Source organism: Perna viridis, chromosome 11 (genome assembly GCF_037379345.1).
Source record: "Perna viridis isolate PV_CMFRI_1.1 ecotype Kerala chromosome 11, ASM3737934v1, whole genome shotgun sequence".
NCBI lineage: Eukaryota > Metazoa > Mollusca > Bivalvia > Mytilida > Mytilidae > Perna > Perna viridis.
This window is the reverse complement of record NC_142455.1, coordinates 624,772-631,157: the sequence shown is the minus strand read 5'-3', so window position 1 is coordinate 631,157 and position 6,386 is coordinate 624,772.

Below are 6,386 nucleotides of genomic sequence, written 5' to 3'. Positions count from 1 at the left end.
ATATATTTAAATTAAAATAAAGTGTAAGTATTAAAGAAGCCACAAAAAACTTCCTTCTCTGTTATCTTGCAAATCATACAGCATGTAATTTCTATCAGCTACTAATAATAAAAATAATGTATTTAAATAATTTCAAATTATATTATTTTTGACATAAAATTTGACATGGTGAAATTAAAAAATTAAAATCATTATTTTTAAAAAGCCTCTTTCAAAGGGAGATAATTGGTGAGAAAATTCTCTCAAAAGTCAGATAATTGGCGATGAAATTATTTAAAATATGAAGGGAATATTGATTTATTAATATTGGAAGAAAAAAGAGTTCGGTGACAATTTTCACAAAATTAAGTTCGGTGACATATGTTTTTTTACATTAAAATTCTAAAGTATGTACATTCAGAGTCATCTTTGGGAAAAAAGTAAGAAAATCTTCTAGAAATATCAGGTATGATCTTCCTTATCTGGTAGAGACTAAAACAGAAATAAAGCGTCTTGATTGCATTTTGCTGTAGTATTTTTGATGGAAGAAGAATCACAATCGGTAGCTGAATTTGTTAAAAATATACATTTATGGATAAAACGAATAATAGCAAATAACGAAATGTAAAATAAATCCTATTGTATATTGCATCTCTGTTATCATATATTTGTTTGCCTTTTTAAATGTGTGGTACTTTCACAAATTGTGAGCTTGTACATTAATAAAATAGCCAACTTTAAAAATCTATATTTGAAAGCAATTTTAGAATGCTAAGGTAAAAATCGTTATTCGTATGTTAGTTGTAAATTTAAGTAAGTTGACAAAGGCGAGCATTTTTTTTTATATAAAAACAGACCTTTTATAAAATAAACCAAACTTTTGCTTAGCATTTGTTCATAGTTTTCCTTTCCTCGTTTGTCTACCCTGGACTTGACTTTTTATGAGCAACTGGGCGGGTGTTTCTAGAAAAGCAGAGGACGCTTACCCTACCGGTGCACCTGGTCCATGCTCCCAGTTTTTAGTGGAGTCCGAGTTGCTCATTTACTTTTGTTACTTTGTATGTATGATTTTAGTAATTTATGTTCTTTGTTGTGTATGTCTGTTTTCCATGTCTGGTCTTTGTCCCTGGATTGCATTCTTTTGATTACCGCAATAACCTTGGTTCCCTTAATTACTCTTTCATGTGGGTTAGCCAAACATGATTTAAAATGCTTTCTTATATCCAACATACAAATCTCATTCATGTCTTTTTTTTTAAAAATATGTCAGTAACTAATACCTATGTAATGTGTGTGCTGTATATGAATCATATTATACGATAATTGAAAACCAACTCTAAAGGCATTTCCTACCAAGTTTTGTCAATATGCAAATGTATAATATAACTATTCATTCACAATTGTTTTAACAGGAATGGCACTTCATATTTTAGCAGCTTATGCTTATCTCGTCAAAACAAACGAATTGCTCTTGCAGCACACCGAACAAGGTCCCCAACTTAAGACGCCAAACGAGTTTCCCCTGTTAGAAATATTGAACTTATTGCTCCTGTTAGAAACCCGGGCGATTGGCCGATATATCTTATCTGATATTTCATGTATATGAAACCCAAAAAATTACCGAAAGATACAGATTTATTATCTTGTGACAAAAACAAATGAGTTTACTTTACGCGCTTATTAGGATGGCCATCAAGAATTATGTCGATCCAATAGTAAAGCTTCAATACCTGTGAATTTGTAAAATAAATATTTATCATGGATAATCATGATTTGATTTGTTGATCATGGATAATTATGTTTTGATTTGTTGAAGTATTAGAAGAGAAATCCTACCTTTTTCGTGTGCAATATTTAAACAGCTGATATCAGCATGGATATGATATTTATTGAAGAAGGATTGTATAACTTAATCAAGACAGATAACCAGTTGTTGCTTCTGCTTCATAATTGACATTATTTTCAACTGATAAAAGTAATGAATTGCTGAATATTGCACTTCATATACAACCATTAAGTTGATTTGTTTTATACAGATAAAGGTTGTAAGTACATGCGTTTACGTTAACATATGGTATTTGTCATTTCTTATATTGCATTGTGGTATAAATGTTCAATGTTGAAAGTATATTAAACTTAAGTATACCTTTGAATTTGATGATTAGGCAAGTCGATGAAGTATATATGAATCGTTTGAAATGAGAAATACTATGTAAACTAGCCGGTAGCGTTTATATAAGGGCAATAAAAAACATGATTCAACCAGAAATCAAAAGGAACATATTCCAGGGGTGATGACTAGACAAAGAGGAACATATTTCAGTGGTGATGACTAGACAAAGAGGAACATCTTCTAGTCGTGATGACTAGACAAAGAGGAACATATTCTAGTCGTGATGACAAAGAAAATAGACACATGAAATGATCAAAATAACAACTTTTACCCACTAAAACCTCACCACAAGAGCTTGATATTATAAAAGAGTAATCAAGGGAAACAAGGTTATAGCGGTAATCAAAAGAATGTAATCCAGGGACAAAGACCAGACATGGAAAACAGACATACACAACAAAGAACATAAAGTAACTAAAATCATACATACAAAATAACAAAAGCAAATGAGCAACTCAGACTCCACTAAAAACTGGGAGCATGGACAAGGTGCACCGGTAGGGTAAGCGTACTCGGCTTTTCTAAAAACACCCACCGAGTTGCTCATAAAAAGTGAAATCCGGGGTAGAAGAAAGAGGAAAGGAAAACTATGATACGTTGAACAAATCAGTTTCGGCAAGCTCTGGCATAACGTATGAGTTGTGATATGAACACTCCATCCGCAGGTGCTGAAGGGATGTTACTTTATGTTCTTTGTTGTGTATGTCTGTTTTCCATGTCTGGTCTTTGTCTCTGGATTACATTCTTTTGATTACTGCTAAAACCTTGGTTCCCTTAATTATTATTTGAATTGAAACATGTTTAACAATTAACAAAACATAATACTATGGAGAAAACATGTTAAAAACCAGTCAGTTATTACCTGAGTTAGATTTGTTTTGATAGGAAAATGCTCTGAAATATTAATGAAACATGAGGAATACTGCAATGGAGACCAAAATCCAAATATATTTAATAATAATTGAGAAATTCAATTATAATAAATAGTATTTAAAGGTTTCAAAATAACTGAAAGCTGAACATTGTAAACAAAATTACTTAGTCGTTCAATTTCAACGAGCCTTGACTATTGTCACAAGAATAATTTAATCAATACAGAACGTCATAGTTATTCATACGAGTTTTTATATTATAAAATAAATCTCTAATTGTCATTTTTTTCTCTTCAGGGGCAATACCTTTAACATTAAGAAACTGATTCTTATGAAAATTTCGGCTTAGGTCGGTCCCAACATGCTGATCAAAGCCCCCTAGAAAATTATGCAAAACCCTTTGGTTTTCAAGTAATTTCAACAAGTCTTCAATTTTAGTAATGGTGGCCATGTTTTCGACGGATAAAGGAATGTTAAGAGTATCCTAACAAACATGCATGCAATGTTTGGTTACAATCCATCCTACAAGGTGTGTAAGAGGAGATTAAAAAAAACCAATCCATTTCAAGACCGATAACTCATTCATTTTCAACAGATCTTTCTGAAAATTTCGGCATACATGTAGGTAATCCCATCATGTTGAACAAGTTTAATTCCTTGCCAGATTTTAGCTAAACCCAACTGTCTCAATCCATCCAGTAGTTTCAGAGGAGAAGGTCTTCAAAGTTGGAAATGTAAAATTCGGGAAAAAATCCTTTTCAGAACCCATACCGCACTCACTCGTCAACGAATCTTTCCTAAAATTTCGGCATAGTTCCATTTCATCGTGCTGAACAATTTTACTTCCTACCAGATTTTAACTAAATCCAACTGTTTTTGAGTTATATGCAGTTATGGGCTGTAACATAGTACACGATGTATGTTAGTCCGGGACAATTCTAGTGGTCTAGGGCGCTGGACTTTGTGCAGGCGGTGTTACCATAGATGTCACAGAGGTACGAGTTCGAGTCCCGCGGAGGGAACGACTAAAAATGTGCATCGCAAATTTGTCAGTTCTAACATCGTTGGGAATTTTTCAGATCCGTCTATAAGTTTAAATTATCTTCCCTGTACCAATTTGATCCGATGTAGCAGTGTAGCGAATAGAGGCGTCACATTCTGAGACGTTTGTAAAATATTAATTTGTTGTGACATGCATCATTAATTTGATCCTCTATCCTACATAATAGCACCTAGATAAGCTGTCCCGTACTACCATACATCGTGTACTAAGTTACAGCCCTAGAATAATCCTACGAGGAGGAATGAGCCGGCCAGCGAAAGCTATATTTATATATAGCCTAGCTGGCCGAGTGGTCTATGGCGCTGGACTTTGTGCAGGCGGTATTGCCATAGATGTCAGAGCGGCATGAGTTCGAGTCCCTCGGAGGGAACGACTAAAATTTTGAGCAAATTTGACAGTTCTAACATCGTTGGGAATTTTTCCGACCCTTTTATATATATTTAAATTTAAATAAAGTGTAAGTATTAAAGAAGCCACAAAAAACTTCCTTCTCTGTTATCTTGCAAAATCATACAGCATGTAATTTCTATCAGCTACTAATAATAAAAATAATGTATTTAAATAATTTCAAATTATATTATTTTTGACATAAAATTTGACGTGGGAAAATTAAAATCATTATTTTTAAAAAGCCTCTTTCAAAGGGAGATAATTGGTGAGAAAATTCTCTCAAAAGTCAGATAATTGGCGATGAAATTATTGAAGATATGAAGGGAATATTGATTTATTGATATTGGAAGAAAAAAGAGTTCGGTGACAATTTTCACAAAATTAAGTTCGGTGACATATGTTTTTTACATTAAATTCTAAAGTATGTACATTCAGAGTCATCTTTGGTAAAAAAGTAAGAAATTCTTCTAGAAATATCAGGTATGATCTTCCTTATCTGGTAGAGACTAAAACAGAAATAAAGCGTCTTGATTGCATTTTGCTGTAGTATTTTTGATGGAAGAAGAATCACAATCGGTAGCTGAATTTGTTAAAAATATACATTTATGGACAAAACGAATAATAGCAAATAACGAAATGTAAAATAAATCCTATTGTATATTGCATCTCTGTTATCATATATTTGTTTGCCTTTTTAAATGTGTGGTACTTTCACAAATTGTGAGCCTGTACATTAAAAAACTCCTACTACCAGATATAAATGAATAAAATAGCCAACTTTAAAAATCTATATTTGAAAGCAATTTTAGAATGCTAAGGTAAAAATCGTTAATCGCATGTTAGTTGTAAATTTAAATAAGTTGACAAAGGCGAGCATTTCTTTCATATAAAAACAAACCTTTCATAAAATAAACCAAACTTTTGCTTAGCATTTGTTCATAGTTTTCCTTTCCTCGTTTGTCTACCCTGGACTTTTTATGAGCAACTGGGCGGGTGTTTCTAGAAAAGCAGAGGACGCTTACCCTACCGGTGCACCTGGTCCATGCTCCCAGTTTTTAGTGGAGTCCGAGTTGCTCATTTACTTTTGTTACTTTGTATGTATGATTTTAGTTACTTTATGTTCTTTGTTGTGTATGTCTGTTTTCCATGTCTGGTCTTTGTCCCTGGATTACGTTCTTTTGATTACCGCTATAACCTTGGTTCCCTTGATTGCTCTTAGAAACCCCGGGCGATTGGCCGATATATCTTATCTGATATTTCATGTATATGAAACCCAAAAAATTACCGAAAGATACAGATTTATTATCTTGTGACAAAAACAAATGCGTTTACTTTACGCTTATTAGGACGGCCATAAATAATTATGTCGATCCAATAGTAAAGCTTCAATACCTGTGAATTTGTAAAATAAATATTTATCAAGGATAATCATGATTTGATTTGTTGATCATGGATAATTATGTTTTGATTTGTTGAAGTATTAGAAGAGAATTCCTACCTTTTTTCGTGTGCAATATTTAAACAGCTGATATCAGCATGGATATGATATTTATTGAAGAAGGATTGTATAACTTAATCAAGACAGATAACCAATTGTTGCTTCTGCTTCATAATTGACATTATTTTTAACTGATAAAAGTAATGAATTGTTGAATATTGCACTTCATATGCAACCATTAAGTTGATTTGTTTTATACAGAAAAAGCTTGTAAGTACATGCGTTTACGTTAACATATGGTATTTGTCATTTCTTATATGACATTGTGGTACATATTCCAGCGGTGATGACAAAGAAAATAGACACATGAAATGATCAAAATAACAACTTTTACCCACTAAAACCTCACCACAAGAGCTTGATATTATAAAAGAGTAATCAAGGGAAACAAGGTTATAGCGGTAATCAAAA